At 38.0% G+C, this 19772-nt stretch overlaps 1 protein-coding gene across 1 annotated transcript in view; it reads right to left on the bottom strand.

Annotated features, from left to right (window-relative positions):
- Window positions 1-19721, bottom strand: part of VMP1 (vacuole membrane protein 1) — a 128485-nt gene extending 108764 nt beyond the window's left edge. Inside the window, exon 1 of the mRNA XM_065896605.1 lies at window positions 19642-19721. The gene's annotated coding sequence lies outside the window, so the exon portion shown is untranslated. The remainder of the gene's footprint in view (window positions 1-19641) is intronic.
- Window positions 19722-19772: the final 51 nt, after the last annotated feature.

Genomic DNA, 19772 nt, shown 5'->3' on the forward strand with positions numbered 1-19772 from the left:
TCTCAAGTGCGCATGGAACACTCTCCAGAAAAGATCACATCTTGGGTCACAAATCAAGCCTCAGTAAATTTAAGAAAACTGAAATCATATCAAGCATCTTTTCTGACCACAACGCTATGAGATTAGAAATCAATTACAGGGAAAAAACGTAAAAAACACAAACACATGGAGGCTAAACAATACCTTCCTAAATAACTAAGAGATCACTGAAGAAATCAAAAAGGAAATCAAAAAATACCTAGAGACAAGTGACAATGAAAACACGATGATCCAAAACCTATGGGATGCAGCAAAAGCAGTATTAAGAGGGAAGTTTATAGCTATACAAGCCTACCTCAAGAAACAAGAAAAATCTCAAATTAACAATCTAACCTTACACTTAAAGGAACTAGAGAAAGAAGAACAAACAAAACACAAAGTTAGCAGAAGGAAAGAAATCATAAAGATCAGAGCAGAAATAAATGAAACACAAACAAAGAAATCAATAGCAAAGATCAATAAAGTAAAAGCTGGCTCTTTGAGAAGATAAACAAAATTGATAAACAATTAGCCGGACTCACCACGAAAAAGAGGGAGAGGACTCAAATCAATAAAATTAGAAATGAAAACGGAGAAGTTACAACAGACACCGCAGAAATACAAAGCAGCCTAAGAAACTACTACAAGCAATTCTATGCCAATAAAATGGACAACCTGGAAGAAATGGACAAATTCTTAGAAAGGTATAACCTTCCAAGACTGAACCATGAAGAAACAGAAAATATGAAAAGACCAATCACAAGTAATGAAATTGAAACTGTGATTACAAATCTTCCAACAAACAAAAGTCCAGGACCAGACAGCTTCACAGGTGAATTCTAGCGAACATTTAGAGAAGAGCTAACACCCATCCTTCTCAAACTCTTCCAAAAAAATTGCAGAGGAAGAAACACTCCCAATCTCATTCTATGAGGCCATCATCACCCCGATACCAAAACCAGACAAAGATACTACAAAAAAAGAAAATTACAGACCAATATCACTGATGAATATAGATTCAAAAATCCTCAACAGAATACTAGCAAACAGAATCCAACAACACATTAAAAGGATCACACACCACGATCAAGTGGAATTTATCGCAGGGATGAAAGGATTCTTCAATATACACAAATCAATCAATGTGATATACCATATTAACAAACTGAAGAATAAAAACCATATAATCATCTCAATAGATGCAGAAAAAGCTTTTGAAAAAATTCAACACCCATTTATGATAAAACCTCTCCAGAAAGTGGGCACAGAGGGAAACTACCTCAACACAATAAAGGCCGTATATGACAAACCCACAGCAAACATCATTCTCAAAGGAGAAAACCTGAAAGCATTTCCTCTAAGATCAGGAATGAGACAAGGATGTCCACTCTCACCACTCTTATTCAACATAGTTTTGGAAGTCCTAGCCACGGCAATCAGAGAAGAAAAAGAAATAAAAGGAATACAAATTGGAAAAGAAGAAGTAAAACTGTCACTGTTTGCAGATGACATGATACTATACATAGAAAATCCTAAGAAAACTACTAGAGCTAATCAATGAATTTGGTAAAGTTGCAGGATACAAAATTAATGCACAGAAATTTCTTGCATTCCTATACACTAATGGTGAAAAATCTGAAAGAGAAATTAAGGAAACACTACCATTTACCACTGCTACAAAAAGAATAAAATACCTAGGAATAAACCTACCTAGGGAGACAAAAGACCTGTATGCAGAAAACTATAAGGCACTGATGAAATAAATTAAAGATGATACCAACAGATGGAGAGATACACCATGTTCTTGGATTGGAAGAATCAACATTGTGAAAATGACTACACTACCCAAAGCAATCTACAGATTCAATGCAATCCCTATCAAATTACCAATGGCATTGTTTACAGAAATAGAACAAATCATCTTAAAATTTGTATGGAGACACAAAAGACCCCGAATAGCCAAAGCAGTCTTGAGGGAAAAAAACGGAGCTGGAGGAATCAGATTCCCTGACTTCAGACTATACTACCAATCTACAGTAATCAAGACAATATGGTACTGGCACAAAAACAGAAATACAGACCAATAGGACAAGATAGAAAGTCCAGAGATAAACCCACGTACCTATGGTCAACTAATCTATGACAATGGAGGCAAAGATATACAATGGAGAAAAGACAGTCTCTTCAATAAGTGGTGCTGGGAAAACTGGACAGCTACATGTGAAAGAATGAAATTGGAACACTCCCTAACACCATACACAAAAGTAAAGTCAAAATGGATTCTAGGCCTAAATGTAGGACCGGCCACTATAAAACTCTTAGAGGAAAACATAGGAAGAACACTCTATGACATAAATCACAGCAAGATCTTTTTTGATCCACCTCCTAGAGTAATGGAAATAGAAGCAAAAATAAACAAATGGGACCTAATGAAACATCAAAGCTTTTGCACAGCAAAGGAAACCATAAACAAGACTAAAAGACAACCCTCAGAATGGGAGAAAATATTTGCAAACGAATCAACAGACAAAGGATTAATCTCCAAAACATATAAACAGCTCATGCAGCTCCTATTAAAGAAACAAACAACACAATCCAAAAATGGGCAGAAGGGGCTCTCCTGGTGGCACAGTGGTTGAGAATCCGCCTGCCGATGCAGGGGATACAGGTTCGTGCCCCGGTCCTGGAAGATCCCACATGCCGTGGAGTGGCTGGGCCCGTGAGCCATGGCCGCTGAGCCTGCGCGTCCGGAGCCTGTGCTCCGCAACGGGAGACGCCACAACAGTGAGAGGCCCGTGTACTGCAAAAAAAAAACCCAAGAACAAAAATGGGCAGAAGACCTAAATAGACATTTCTCCAAAGAAGACATACAGATGGCCAAGAAGCACATGAAAAGTTGCTCAACATCACTAATTATTAGAGAAATGCAAATCAAAACTTCAATGAGGTATCACCTCACACCAGTTAGAATGGGCATCATCAGAAAATCTACAAACAACAAATGCTGGAGAGGGTGTGGAGAAAAGCGAACCCTCTTGCACTGTTGGTGGGAATGTAAATTGATATAGCCACTATGGAGAACAGTATGGAGGTTCCTTAAAAAACTAAAAATAGAATTACTGTATGATCCAGCAATCCCACTACTGGGCATATACCCAGAGAAAACCATAATTCAAAAAGACACATGCACCCCACTGTTCACTGCAGCACTATTTACAATAGCCAGGTCATGGACGCACCCTAAATGCCCATCGACAGACGAATGGATAAAGAAGTTGTGGTACATATATACAATGGAATATTACTCAGCCATAAAAAGGATCGAAATTGAGTCATTCGTTGAGACGTGGATGGATCTAGAGAGTGTCATACAGAGTGAAGTAAGTCAGAAAGAGAAAAAAGAAATATCGTATATTAACGCATGTATGTGGAACTAGAAAAATGGTACAGATGAACAGGTTTGCAGGGCAGAAGTTGAGACACAGATGTAGAGAACAAATGTATGGACACCAACGGGGGAAAACCACGGTGGGGTGGGGATGGTGGTGTGCTGAATTGGGCGATTGGGATTGACGTGTATACACTGATGTGTATAAAACTGATGACTAATAAGAACCTGCTATATAAAAAAAAAACTAATACTAAACTTTCTTTGGGTTATTTGTATGGAAATATGTTAATGTAAATGTTTCAGACATTACATGAAATTCCTAAGGATCTTATATGTTCTGGTCTAATGTTATAAGTCATAATTCTAATTATTACTTTAAAATGTATATCTCAGAAATAACTAAATTTCCTTGTCAATTGCATTATTATGAACTTTCATCAAATCTTTAACCGTGGTCATTTTTAAGTCTTTTGTCATTTACAGACAGTTCTGGGTATACTCTGACGCTTTTGCAAAAATGTTCCTATAAAAGGGTTTCATCTTCAAGGAATTCATGGAAAAGACTCTGACAAGTACAGGTTTCTGGTAACTGACTATACTGCTGAACTGAATTAGAGAGCATTTTCAGAACGCTAATGGAAAACTGATGAATTCATAAAGATCAAGATAAAAAAAATTAATTACATGGGACTGAGTGAACTGATGAGGATGATTATAACTTTTGTGACTTTCTGTTTGAATAAAAAAAATGTTATAAAGAAAAAAAAGAATGGATGTCGAATTTTATTAGAGGTGTCTTTTTCATTACTTTACTGTTTACTAACAGATTTCCCAATATTGACTACATTTCTACAAAATCAGTGTCATTTTTTTATACTTTTAATGTAATGTGGGACTCCGTTTGATACTAATTTATATTTATATCAATATTCAAAAGTGACTGTTTTTAGTGCTATCTTTGCTAGATTTTATCAGTGTTATTGTGGCTTCATAAAGAGAACTGGAAAACTTTCTGTGTGAACTAGAACAACTTTAATAGCAGATCCTCTTGAAAATGGGAAAAAATTTACCCATGAAATAATGTGGGCCTGGAGCAATTTTTAAGGAAGTAGCTCTCTGGTAACTTTGTTTTGCCTTTCAAATTTATTTTGAAAATGGAGATAACCCAAAGGTATATCTGCGATTATTTACTTTTCTCATTCCGAATTTTGTATTTCTGTATCATCCCTTTTTTCCTTTATTCAGCTAGCATAGTTTAGTCTACCGTTTTGGTTTTCCCTTCCAAAGAACCAGCTCTTATAATTTCTGACTATATTTTCCCTTTTAATATATTAATATCAGTGTTAACTTTATTAAGTCTGTTTTCCATAGGTTTATTTCATTGTTTCCTTTTTTTTTTTTGCGGTATGCGAGTCTCTCACTGTTGTGGCCTCTCCCGTTGTGGAGCACAGGCTCTAGACACGCAGGCTCAGCGGCCATGGCTCACCAGCCCAGCTGCTCCGCGACCGGGGCACGCGACCGGGGCACAAACCCGTGTCCTCTGCATCGGCAGGCGGACTCTCAACCACTGCGCCACCAGGGAAGCCCTCACTGTTTCCTTTTAATACTCTTAAGTATTTAATTTTTATTCTTTTTCAGTTATTCAAGATGTTTTCTCATAAATTTGGCTTTGGCCAACTCCCATAGACATGAATATACATTGATCTCATTATGTTATTTCCTAGATAACATGTAACTGTTTTCAATTTCCTCTTTGATACGATAAAGTATCCAGAGTTGCAAAAAAATAATAAAATAAAATAAATTTTAAAATAAACCAATAAAAATAAAAAACAATTTTTGAAAAACTTTTGCCAATTTATAGCCCCACTCCCCTACAGAGAAGTTGGGGGTTGAGGCTGAAAGTTCCAACCCTCTAATCACACTTTGGTTTTTTTGGTGACTAGTCCCCATCCTGGAGGCAACTAGGGGCCGGAGAAAAGTTGCCTCATTATAAAAGAAGATGTTCTTATCACGCACATTACTCAGGAAAACTACAAAGGATTTAGGAGCTTTGTGCCAGGAACTGGGACAAAGACCAAATATAGATTTCTTATAACACAATTACTCTGTAAGGAGAGAATATGCTAGTTATGGGCTGTATTGTACCCCTCCCCCATTCATATGCTGAAGCCCTAATCCCCAATGTGACTGTATTTATAGTTGGGGCCTTTAAGCAGGTAATTAAGGTTAAATGAGGTTCTAAGGGTGGGGCCCTAGTCAGATAGAACTGGTGTCCTTATAAGAGGAGAACAGAAACACTCTCTCTGCATGCACACAAAGGAAAGGCCATGTGAGGACACAAGAAGGCAGCCATGTACAAGCCAGGAAGACAGCTAGCACCTTAATTTTGGGCTTCCAGCACCTAGAACTGAGAACATAAATTCGGTGTCCCAAAGCTGCCAATATGTCTATTTGAGGGCCAAATCAGGGCAAGCAGCATTTCACCTGTACTCCACACTCCAAGACTGAATGCATCCATGCTATTCTAATTCTGTTCCCCTTCCCACCTGAAAGTAGTTTAACTTCTTTGGAGCTAAAAGAATCCTACCAACACCACTTACTAGTTGCATAGCCTGGGGTAAGTAATTTAAGCCTCTGCACTTGAGTTTATTTGTAAAATATCCCCATTCCTATTTTCACGCCATCCTTAAATGTCTTTTGTGTTGCTTTGGGGAACTCTCGGTTATTTATTTTCTCTACTTCAAAAAACAATTATACATAATTGTCCTGCACAGTCTGGCACATAGCAGGCACTTAATGTTAGCTTCTCCACACCCTTTCCATGAATGCCTCAATTTTCCAAAATGATCATAGTCAAAACTACCCAAGTGTTCACTTACAGACACTTGTTTTCTGTATTTCTATACTATAGAAGAGACTGCACAACTGATTTCTACAGAAGCATCCACAGAAAAATCTTAGTTTATGTTGGATAACAAAAATAAGTTATTTTTCATCAATGCAAACAGTTTGAAAAGTACCAAAAGGACAATCTGTTAAAAATTATTACAGGGTAGGGACTTCCCTGGTGGCGCAGTGGTTAAGAATCCGCCTGCCAATGCAGGGGACCCAGGGGCGATCCCTGGTCTGGGACGATCCCACATGTTGCGGAGCAACAACTACCGAGCCTGCGCTCTAGAGCCCGTGTGCCACAACTACTGAAGCCCACAGGCCTAGAGCCCATGCTCTGCAACAAGAGAAGCCACCGCAATGAGAAGCCTGCACACTGCAACGAAGAGTAGCCCCCGCTCGCTGCAACTAGAGAAAGCCCACGCGCAGCAAGGATGACCCAACGCAGCCAAAAATAAATAAATAAATTTATATTAAAAAAATTATTACAGGGTAAAAAAGCTCTAGCCAATGTAGGTAGGGTAAGAGGCAATAATCATTTTTAAGGAGAGCCACTTTTCAGTTTAATGAGGTAGCATGAATTTTGGAAATTTGTTACTAAACGGTGTGAGTCAGATATGGGAATGGATCCAAAGTATTACTAGCCTGTTTAAAAGACTGAAATCTTTTCAAAATGGAATCTAGCACATGACATATTTTGACATTCAGTGCAGCCCTGTAGTGAGACTGTTGTAATATCAATTTGAACAGCATGCATCCAAGTTAGTTTTGTTTCTAAGAATGAAATTGTTGAAATAAACTCTATAGGTATGTGGATGGGATGAGAAGACAGAAATAGAAAAGAAGCATAACTCAAACATCAAATTATTTTCATTGTGAAGATATATCTAGATGCAAGAAATGCTTTAAAAGGCTGTAACTAGCAGATTTTAAATACAGCTGAAGCACTTAAAATCTAAGTTTGATATTAAAACATGTGGAGTTTTTTTGTTTGTTTCTGGCAGAAGTGCTCAGAAAATACTGCTAAAATCAGCTCACAAAGGTTCTTTGTAGGCTGTATATCCAGTGTGCTAAGACTATAATACTCCATTCATTTTAAACATTAGCTACCCTTGTAATGCAAAATCAATGTAAAAGTAAATTACTGTGAGTTCCCCAAAGCAACACAAAAAACATTTAAGGATGACATGAAAATGGCAATTCACTGAGTAATATGAGTTAATGGAGAATTGACCAAGATGAAAATGAAAAGAAAATATAGTGAAGCCACTGATTCTAATTTTCTTCATCACTGAATTCCAAAATAAAATGAACAAACTTCCTTTTAAGAAAATCATGTATGGAATCTAAAAAAAAAAAAAGGTTCCGATGAACCAAGAGGCAGGACAGGAATAAGGACGCAGATGTAGAGAACAGACTTGAGGACATGGGGAGGGGGAAGGGTAAGCTGGGATGAAGTGAGAGAGTGGCATGCACATATATACACTACCAAATGTAAAACAGATAGCTAGTGGGATGCAGCTGCATAGCACAGGGAGATCAGCTTGGTGCTTTGTGACCACCTAAAGGGGTGGGATACGGAGGGTGGGAGGGAGGGAGACGCAAGAGGGAAGAGATGTGGGGGCATATGTATATGTATAGCTGATTCACTTTGTTATAAAGCAGAAACTAACACACCATTGTAAAGCAATTATACTCCAATAAAGATGTTAAAAAAAAAAGAAAATCATCCATATGATTCTACTTTCTTGCAAAAATATCAAGTCAGCTTTCTCAATCATACAAGGCATATAAAGATATCCAACTTGAGAATATTATATCTTTCGGTAACCTTTCTTGCTTTCAGAGTGTGTGTCCTTGGTTGGATTATTTAGTGCATTGAGTCACAGACTGTTCCAAAATAGCTGTAGATTTCCCATAAAACCATTAAGAAACTGCAATTTATGCTTGGAAACTTAATAAATAAATACTGTAAGCGAAGAGTAATATATCTTGACCAGTGAGGTTTTGATATAGTTTTCTGCTTGTGCAGGAGTATAAAGACAAAGATAATTCCAACACCATGCACAGTATCAGACTGATTATCAGATCATCTGGCTTTGAGAGCCAGAGAGTATCTATCACATGGTAGCAACAGTTTAACAATGTGTTCTCTGAAAAGTCATTATTTGAATGAGACTATATGAAAAACATTCCTTGAATCTTTCTGAACTTTCTAAAGCTTTGGGAAATTAAAAAGTTAAAATCCCAAGTTAGGTAACAAAAGAATTCAAAATCTCCATAAATCTCCTAATAATGGATTAGCAGGTTATAAGTGTATATTTTTCTGGCCTAAAACGTCCCTCAACTTAATTAAGTGAAGTATAAAGTACACTCAACTCATCATAGTCTAACTGTTGAAAAAGGCCACTGCTCCAGATCTAACTTTTTATTAAACTTTTAAGTAAAAATCCAAATTTTAGGGCTTCCCTGGTGGTGCAGTGGTTGAGTCCACCCGCCGATGCAGGGGACACGGGTTCATGCCCAGGTCCGGGAAGATCCCACATGCCGTGGAGCGGCTAGGCCTGTGAGCCATAGCTGCTGGGCCTGCGCGTCTGGAGCCTGTGCCCCGCAACGGGAGAGGCCACAACAGTGAGAGGCCCGCGTACCACAAAAAAAAAAAAAAAAAAAAATCCAAATTTTAAAAAGATACAACCTGGAAGACACTTTAGGGACTCCCTTTTTGCAAGTCTGATAGGTTTTGGGGAAGGTTTCTTCATCTCTCACTTTTCAATATGTAAAAATATCTTATGTTCCTATGCGTAAAAACATGATTTTATTTTCACAGGGAAAATGCATAACTTGTAAAATTACAACTTGAAAAATCCCATTTTTCATTTTCTCTCAATCTACTTCTTAAATGTTCATTCAGTTTTTCATAACCAGTGCAATTTTAGCAAAACATTTTCACCAAAAAGATGGGCGAGTAAGAGTAAGGTCAAGAATTAAGGTAGTGGGCTTCCCTAGTGGCGCAGTGGTTAAAAATCCGGCTGCCAATGCAGGGGGACACGGGTTCGAACCCTGGTCCAGGAAGATCCCACATGCCACGGAGCAACTAAGCCCTTGCGCCACAACTACTGAGCCTGCTCTCTAGAGCCCGCGAGCCACAGCTACTGAAGCCCGAGTGCCTAGAGCCCGTGCTCTGCAACGAGAGAAGCCACCGCAGTGAAAAGCCCGTGCACCTCAATGAAGAGTAGCCCCCGCTCACCGTAACCAGAGAAAGCCCGCATGCAACAAAGACCTACCGCAGCCAAAAAAAAAAATAATAAATAAATATATAAAATTTTTTAAAAAGGTTGAAAATAAAAAAAAAGACAAAAGTCATTATTAGGGAAAGAGAACAACGATAAAAGGTTCAACTCACCAGGAAGATACAACAATTCTAAATTTGAATTCACCTAATAGAATATAGCATCAAAATTTACAACATAGGGGCTTCCCTGGTGGCGCAGTGGTTGAGAGTCCGCCTGCCGATGCAGGGGACACGGGTTCGTGCCCCGGTCCGGGAAGATCCCACATGCCGCAGAGCGGCTGGGCCCGTGAGCCATGGCCGCTGAGCCTGCACGTCCGGAGCCTGTGCTCCGCTACGGTAGAGGCCACAACAGTGAGAGGCCCGTGTACCGGGGGGAAAAAAAAATTACAACATAAAAATAGATAAAGATACACAGATATATGAATAAATCCAACATTATATTGGGAGATTTCAAAGCAACTGTTCATAACTGATATTTCAAGCAAACAAAAACAAGACATTCAATAAGATAGAAGATTTTAACAATAAAATTAAGAAATAAAATATAGGGGGGATATGTATAAAATTCAGCATCTGGCAATTAGCGAATACATATTTTTTCATAAGTCACTTATCATAATTAAGCCAAGAAATAAGTCACAACAAATTCCAAACAATGGGCATCACAGACCACATTCTCAACCCAGAAATTAGGTCAAACTTTAGCAACAAAAATATAAGATTTGTACACAATTAGAAGTTAATGCACACAGTTCTAAATAACTCGGGTCAAAATAAGAGAAAACTGAAAAATGCTCAGAACTACTAGAACTAATAAGTGAATTTTAGCAAGGTCACAGGTTAAAGGTCAAAATCAATACTCTATTATATACTTGGAAAACACAGAAAGTTGAATTTTTTTAAAGTTCATGTAGTCCCCAGATTGCAGTTTTATGAAAGATGCCAAAATATTCCTTGCATGGTCATTTCAACACAGGCTTTTGGCAGAAGTCTAAGGACATAATGTTAAATAGATTTCTACGTCCACTTAGCAAACAACGAAAGAAATATTGAAGACAACATGTTGTAAGACTCACAAACCTCCTGAGATTTTTTTTTTTTTTTGCAGTACGCGGGCCTCTCACTGTTGTGGCCTCTTCCGCTGCGGAGCACAGGCTCCGGACGCGCAGGCTCAGCGGCCATGGCTCACGGGCTCAGCCACTCCACGGCATGTGGGATCTTCCAGGACCGGGGCACGAACCTGTGTCCCCTACATCGGCAGGCAGACTCTCAACCACTGCGCCACCAGCGAAGCCCTACTGCGCCACCAGGGAAGCCCAGATATTTTGTTTTCATTAGTTCAGAAAGTATTTATTGATGTCACAATGTATATACTTGTTCTGCATGTGGCCTAGAAATAATCATGACTATCTCATCTTTAGATGATCCTTAGGTATTCATATGTGATTTATATATCCATTTGGTTCTAAGGAAAAATTATGCTTACTGTCAAGTCAATCTCTGAGGTATATAAATATGTGTGTGTGTGTGTGTGTGTGTGTGTGTGTGTGTGTATATATATATATATATATATATATATATAAAATTCTGTTTTCAACTACTGTTTTTATGAGATTTAGATTTTCACCTATACCAAGGGGAGGATATACAGTTAAAAAGAAAAAAATTCAATAAAAATATTCTGTGGGTCTAAAAAAAAAAGTTCATGTACTGAGAGGGACTTAGAGGTAAGTTTGACAAAATACATACAAGGCCTATTCTAAAAAAATTTTTTAAAAGAAATCACAGAGGGCCTAAATAAATAGGAAAATACGTATGTTCATCATTTGGAAGTCTCAATATTGTTACTATGTCAATTTCCCTCAAACTAATGTATAGCTTTAATGCAATCTCAACCAAAACTCAAGCAGGCTTTTTTTAAAAATTGAAAGCGACAAATGGATTCAAAATTATATGGAAATGCAAAGAATTTAGAATAGCTAAAACAATTTGGATAAAGAATAGAGGTGTAAGACTTGCACTAATTGATTTCAAGTCTTGCTTTACTTTAAAGCTACAGTAATCATGACAGTGTGGTCTTGAAGGATAGATACAGATCAATGGAACAGAAGAGATAATACAGAAATAGACCCACATACACAGGGTCAATTACTTTTCTACAAAAGTACAAGGCAATTTAATGGTGAAAGGAATGTCTACTTCAACTGAACATTCTTATGAAAAAAGTGAACATTGACCCTCTCTCATATGTAACACCTGATTTGAAATGGATCACAGATCTAAATGCAAGAACTAAAACCATAAAGCTTCCAGAAAAAAAAAAACCCAAAACAACACAGGAAAAATCTTGGTGATCTTGGGGTAGACAAATATTTCTTAGGATTTAAAAAGCATGCACCATAAGAGAAAAAAATGTATAAACTGGACTTTAACAAATTTTAAAACTTTTGCTCTTTGAAACACATTGTTAAGAAAAAAAAAGGTAAGCCACAGAATGAGAGAAAATACTTGCAATACACGTATCTGACAAAGTTCTCAAACCCAGAGTATATCTATCTCTCTGTACATATGTTAGAGTAATAAATAATAAAGATGTGTTTTATAGGTATGGCGATAGACAAACTGACCAAGAAACAGAAAATGTCGCTTCTCAAAAGATTCTTGTATATTTGGAACTCTACATGACAGAGATGGCAAGATAGATCAGTGGGGTTCAAATTGATTATCCATAAAAGAAAAGAAAATCTGGATCCCTACTTTGAACCACACACAAAATTTAATTCCAAATGGGCTGAAGATTTAAAAGTCAAAAAGCAAAACTTTCAGAAGAAAACATAAATGCCTTTCTGCCTTGGGGTAGGAAAGGATTTCTTGAGACATACGCAAGAGCTGACCACAAAGAAAAAGACTGATAAATTGGACAACACTGAAATTAAAATTTAAATTCATCACAAGATATCTTAAGTGAGAAGACAAATCACAGAAAGATATAACCGAAAAGGACTAGTAGGCAGATAATAATTTTAAATTATTAAGAAAAAGACAAATAATCCTACAAAACTAAAACAGGCAAAAGACATGAAGAGGTATTTCACAGCAGAGGATCTACTTGACCTCACTGACATCCTAAAAATATAAACCAAGATCACAATGAGGTATCATTTGTATCCATTATCTTTTTTTTGTAAATTTTTATTGGAGTATAGTTAATTTACAGTGTTGTATATCCATTATCTTTTGCTATGTTTAACAACGTAACTCCAAAACTTAGCAACTTAAAAAATCATTTAGTATTTTTCATGATTCTGTGAATTAGGTTGGGCAGTTCTGCTCTGGGCTAGCATGGCTCTTAAGCTAGGCAGGTCTGAGCTGAGATGCCTTGTTTTGGTCCAAATAGTCCTCTATGCCCCAGTACGTTAAGCCTGGGCTTTTCCCACACGGTGGGCTCTGGGTTCAAAAGAGCAGTAAGAGAAGACAGGACCCAATGTACAAGTGCTTTTCAAGTCTCTCCTTGTGTCACACTTGCTGATGTCCCTTTGGCCAGAGCAAGTCACAAAGCCAAGTACAGAGTCAAGGGATGGAATAAGAGACTCTAGAAGTAAAATCATATTGCAGAGGGGTATGCATACGATGATGAGAAGAATCTATAATCCACTACATCACTATTTACATGCATTCTTTGGCAAGAATTAGGAAGGACGACAATAGCAGAGTTTGGGAAACAACTTGTAAAGCTGAATACTGGCATACCCTTGTTAGAATTCTATGCCTAGGTACATAGCCAAAAGAACCTCTTGCACATGTGAAGAGCCAATATGTACAATAATATTTTTAGCAACATTGGTCTTAATAGCAAAAGCTATAAACTACTCAAATGTCCACTGTCAGGAGAACAGATAAATAAATTAAGGTACAATGAAATATTACACAGCTGTGAAAATAAATTTTTCATTTACTCATTTAACAAATATTTACTGAGTACATACTATGTGCCAGGCACAGTGTGAGATGCTAGAGACACAGGAGTAAACAGACAAATATTCAAACATATTATCAGATAGTAGTAAGTACTACAAATGAAAAATAAAGAAATTTGGTATGTGTGCATATGTATGTGTTTGTGCACAATATTTAACAGGGTGGATAGAGAAGCTTTATCTGAGAATCTGACATTAGAAAAGGACCATGGAAAAATATAGGGAAGAGCACTGTAGGGAAAGAAAAAAGAAAAGTGCAAAGACTTTGAGGCAGGAGTCTGTCTGGCATGTTCCACTTACCAATAGTTATTAAGGTTATTGATAAATTCAAACACTTAAATTTCTAAAACTTACAGTTTCATAGATATAGAAATACTATAGATACTCTCTGATTATTTTAAAAAATTAAAGAAAATTCCTCTGCCCCATAGAAGCAGTACTAAAAGCTCCTCTAGGGAATCCCCTGGCAGTCCAGTAGTTAGGACTCCATGTTCTCATTGCCAAGGGCCCAGGTTCGATCCCTGGTTGGGGAACTAAGATCCCACATCCACATGCCACGTGGTGCGGGGGCCCTCCTCAAAAAAAAAAAAACAACTAAACATGCAATTATCATACAGCTACCAATCATACTCTGTACTATCTCTGCAACTTCCTATAATTACTTTAAAGTAAAAATTGAAAAATATGTATAAAAAATAAAATCTCCTCTAAATAGATCTTAAAAACTTATAAGGAGCAGAAGAATCTTGTATATTCGCTTGATTAAACGCTTTTCAAATGTGGTGACCTGAAAGTTTCTGGAAGGAACCAGACTCAAATGATGAGTTTAGGGCTTCCCTGGTGGCGCAGTGGTTGAGAGTCCGCCTGCCGATGCCGGGGACACAGGTTCGTGCCCCGGTCCGGGAAGATCCCACATGCCGTGGAGTGGCTAGGCCCGTGAGCCATGGCCACTGAGCCTGTGCATCCGGGGCCTGTGCTCAGCCACGGGAGAGGCCACAACAGTGAGAGGCCCGCGTACCGCAAAAAAAAAATGAACAATGATGAGGTTAGAAGTAGCTAGTCAGATCAACCAATTCAACCTTACTGGACTTTATTCTCTCCTCATATAGACCAGAGAGTGGCATTTGACAGAACTGACCATTTCTTAAGAGAATTCTGAATAAGCAAAGACTTCCGCATGCTCTAAAATATAAAATTTTAAAAAAATGAAAAATCTTGCTCCCCTCTGTCCCTCATCTGTCTAGTACTCTCTAGGTGGAACCACTTTTATGAGTTCTGTGTACCCCATCATTCTTTCTTTAAACACTCCTTAGTCTCCTTTGCCAGCTCTCTTTTACCTGACCTGAGATCTCTCCTCTTCCTTGTTTCCCCCAAGTGACTTATCTAGCTGCACGGTTTAAAATACTAACTTGAATTTGTATTTTTCGTCCTGACCTCTAGATTGGAACACCTAATAGCAGCACTTAGATGATTCCCAGGCACCTCAAATTCAACACGTGCTTTTTTCTCCCTCCCCAGCCCTCTTCCTGTAACAAACCTGGCCCTCCCAAAACCTTCCCTCTCCCACTACTTGGCACAACCATCCACCAAGTTACTGAATCCAGAGGCACAGCCATCCTTGACTCTTCTCAATTCCTTACACCTCACATCTAATCCAGGACCAATCCTGTTCCAGATATATGTAGTATCCACCCACTGCTCTCCACTTTTTTGCCACCACTCTGGTCCAGGCCATTTTCATCTCTCACTTGGACTACTCAATGGACTCCTAACGTCTCTCTCCATTTCTACTCTTGTCCCCTTCAATTCATCCTTCACACATGAGCAACAGTAAACTACTTATAAATCATACTATTCTCCTACTTGTAACTGTAGAATGACTTCCTAATTACACTCAAAATCAAATCCAAACTCATTTTCATGGCCTGCAAAGTTCTACATAACTTGGACCACGAATGTTTCTTATCTCATCTCATGTCACTATATTCTAGGTGTACGATACTAGAGTCTTAAACAAGCACATATCCACATTAAATCTCTCTCAGACCCTTGATTGTTTCCTTCATAACATTTATGACACTGTGCTTATTCTTCCTTTTTTTTTTTTGCGGTACGCAGGCCTCTCACTGTTGTGGCCTCTCCCGTTGTGGAGCACAGGCTCCGGATGCGCAGGCTCAACAGCCATGGCTCATGGGCCCAGCCGCTCTGCAGCATGTGGGATCCTCCCGGACCAGGGCACGAACCCGTGTCCCCTGCATCAGCAGGCGACTCCCAACCACTGCGCCACCAGGGAAGCCCTTATTCTTTCATTTTTGTATTATTTTTTTTCTCTCTGTCAGGCTCCTAACTAAAATATCTATTACTTTTTGTTTCCCACTGTTTTTCCCAGAACCTGGTAAAAGGCTTAAGACACAAGATGTTTGTTCACTGATTGGATGAATGAACAGATAAATATGACAATAGATATCACTGCAAAATAATCTGCTCATGCAAAGAAAGTAAGTGCTAGAAGACATTGTTAAATATCAAACCCCCAAATTTCAATTCTCAAATTCTGTGTTGTGGCTTACACATATAATGTAAACTGTTAATAACACAAAAAGGTTGAGATAATGGCCTACAAGAATGACTCATTTGGTTAAGAATCCCGCATATGTTGTAAAACATTCACGAAATGTGAATATATACATATATATATTTACTGAAACTTCATTAATAATGAGCAAACAATAATCGAGTAAGCAGGAACACAAAGATATGCTTTCGAAAGAGGGCTGGAAAACGTTCTTAGTAACTGCTCAGTAGGCCACATGATAATGATGACATAACAATCATGGTTAACTATATGCCAGGCACTGTTCTAAATGCTTTACTTAAATCTATTCACTTAACCCTAACAATAAAGGTGTGTACTAACTTCAATATCTAGGAGGAAACTGAGATAATAAGAGGTTAAGTAACTAGACTAGCCCAAGGGTTGCACAGTAGTAGACCTGGAATTTGAACTAAGGCAATCTAAATTCATAGCCTAGGCTCTTAACACTATCTACATAGTCCTTCCAGGAAAATCTATAAAGACCAAGGTTTTATTAATGAACCTCTAGAACAAGAGAAAACACCACGGTGACCTACTAAGAAGATTTTTTTATTTCTGGAATACTGACAAACTCTTTAAATTATAGTCAGAGACTAAACAAGTTTTGTGAAATCAGTGAAAGCAAAAGGATTCTCGCCAAAACAAAAAATAAACTCTTCTACAGTGGCTATTTACCTAGAATGAAATAATTATATTAAAATTACAAACAGCTTGGGAAAATTTTTTATCAGGAGCAAAGAAATTATTATAGTTTCCTCCTACTCATTAGCAATGACACTCACTCAGTAGAGACATGTGTTACAAAGATCCTCTGTCTTTTCCACTTGCCAGAAAGAAGACACCTTGATACCTGATAGTAATGAAGCATGAACTCAGAATAACTATTGTGAAGAACAGAACTAACTTTTTTCTATCCTTATTCCATTCCACCACAAATTTTGCCAAGCATAGTTTTTGTTTTCCTAGAATTTACAAGACTGAAAATCAGGTAAAAAGGGAAAAAAATGTACATACACATATAGATCCCTTTAATACATAAGAAAACCATTTTCATGCAAACCAGGAAATACTGCGAAACCAAATAAAGATGCCTGGAGACAACCTTAGCAGAAAGAAAGAACACTTGGGACCTCATTTCCAGTTCAGGCTCTGGCTCTACCTAAGCCATATGACCTCAGGCAAGCCAATTACTGATTGTTTCTGGGCCCTAATTTTCTCCTCTGTTAGATGAGAATAATCTAACTCTGTGTTCACAGAGGTTGCTTCTAATTCTAAATATTGCTTTCGATAGGTTTCAGTGAAATAATATAAGTAAGTAAGGCTTTAGTTAACTATATGTAAGCGCCCAAAAGTTCAACTTCCTCTGCACTTGGAAATTCTTAAGTAACAATACCTGATGGCCAAAAAGGATCAAATTTAAACTCCCAAATGCAAAACTAAACTCATTCTGAAGTCACCTACTTATAAACCAAGGTGACTAATACAGTGGATTACAGTTTCAAACTATTCCTGATTAGCTTTTATTGCGTTCAAAAGGAGGGCAAAGATCATCTCAGAAAAGTGTGTGACAAATTTCAGATAAATAACACACTTAATATAAAACATCAAATTTTGAAATGATGCAAAGTAACAGTATTCTGCACTGATATATTTCCTGCTTTCAGAGTAAAATGACAATATCACCATATTTTCATTTACATAGTGATTTCACATTTACTATCTCCCTTCATCGCTGTAAAAATCCTATGAAGTGAGCAGTACTTTAATCAACACAAGTCAGATCAGCTCAGAAAGTTAGGTAACTTGCCAACCTATGCTCAATAAGTGTTGGAGCCAAGATTCCAATCTAGGTCTTCTGATTTAAAGTTTAATGATGTTTGCAATCCTAAAAACTGGTAATTCAAGTCAAAGGCAGGAAGAAGTTGGAAAGTGAGAAAGTTTGGATAATCAGTCCCTGGATAACTGGACTGAACAAAAAGAATATAAGACCAGGTGTGGCAGTTATAAAGTAAAAAAGCAAATTTACCAGCTGTTAAAAATAATAACATCTAATTTATATAATTCCACATTTCAAAAATTTTTTGCCTCACTTCAAAGACAAGTGTGAAAAAAATTTCTAACTCAAAAATAAGAACAATATGTAAATAAACAACAAATTGATTAAACTAGCTATAAAGCATTAAATTGCTAAAAGGTATTAAAACATTTACTGAAGTATTTCAGAAACTTGGTTATTCTGGACTGTGAATCAAGGAATTAAACTATATTAATCAAGTAGGATATATTCCTCAAAGGAAAAAAAAATGCTCCAGTGTTTTAAAATAATACAGGCAAATAAGTAAAATATAAAAGATTTCTACTGTAGAGTCATTTCACACCTACACAAATTGGCCACATTTGTCTGAGTACCACCACCTCTTCCAAAGGTCAATAAAAAAATAATCTATAATGCATAAAATGTTGCCTAGTAAATAGCAATTTCTTACTATCATCATTTATGCTAAGAATACACAACTAAAATCAGGGCTAATGATAATACAATTAATAGGTAGTAGCAGAACATTAAATTCTCTATCATTACAACATTAGAAATACTTGTACGAACTTCTCCAAAGGATCAGTGCAATCTGTCTACAGAATTTCTGACAAGCCCCAAAGGAGAACTGAAAGACATTAAAGTTAGGAAAAGGAGCTATGTTATCAAGACAGGTAAACAGTGCCAGAGCCTATATGAGAGTTTTGCATGAATTTGCAGGAAAACAAAAGACAACAGTGCAAAACTTACTGGAGGTCACAAATAATCTTAAGCAGCGTGACACAGGGTCACATATGGCTTACTGAAAGTTTAGAGATTAAGCTAACCTTCATGTTTTATTGCAAATACCTCCACTGTAAAGAAATTCAGGGGGTCAGGGATTTGGAAAAGGCAGAGAACGCTATTCTTCATGAAAGTAGTGGGAAATAACGTGAAGGTCCTCTGCAAGAGATCTACGGAGGGAAGGCCCCATTCCCTTGGCCACCAACGCTTTAGAAGGCACTTGCACGTCTAAATTTTGTTTAGAAATGGTTACAAAACAGAATCATGTGCTAGTGGTTGGCGGGGTGGGGGGGCAAGAAAACAACTGACAAATGCTGAGAAACAGCTTGGTCATCAGCAAGGAAGACCTTCCTCGTTTACTCTAAGGTCCTAGACACCCAGAGAGAAAGAGGAGATGGGTACTCTACAGAAGCTCAGAACGGCTTCCAAGTTCGCCGCGATGAGAGGGAATGGCTGGGAGTCCAGTACGGGTGGCCAACCACGGGGAGGTGTCCCAAATAATCTACTGCCAGACTGAGACAGTCAGCAGCGCTCTAAAGCACTGCTTGAAGTCAAAATCACGGTGCTCTAGATCTGCACCGTCTACGTGCAGAAGAAGTCAAGCTCTGAGGATAGCCTCAGGCGTCCGTCCCCAGTTCCCCGCTCTCGCTTACCTACCCGCTCTGACTCCGGCTTCTCCGGATCTCCTGATCTCGGATCCTGGAAGCGGCTCACGACTGACTCTCACACCCGCCGCAGGGCTCCGGCCAACCGGAACTAGCTCACGTCACTTCCGGTCCGTTTCCCCT

Source organism: Phocoena phocoena, chromosome 19 (genome assembly GCF_963924675.1).
Source record: "Phocoena phocoena chromosome 19, mPhoPho1.1, whole genome shotgun sequence".
Taxonomy (NCBI): Eukaryota; Metazoa; Chordata; class Mammalia; order Artiodactyla; family Phocoenidae; genus Phocoena; species Phocoena phocoena.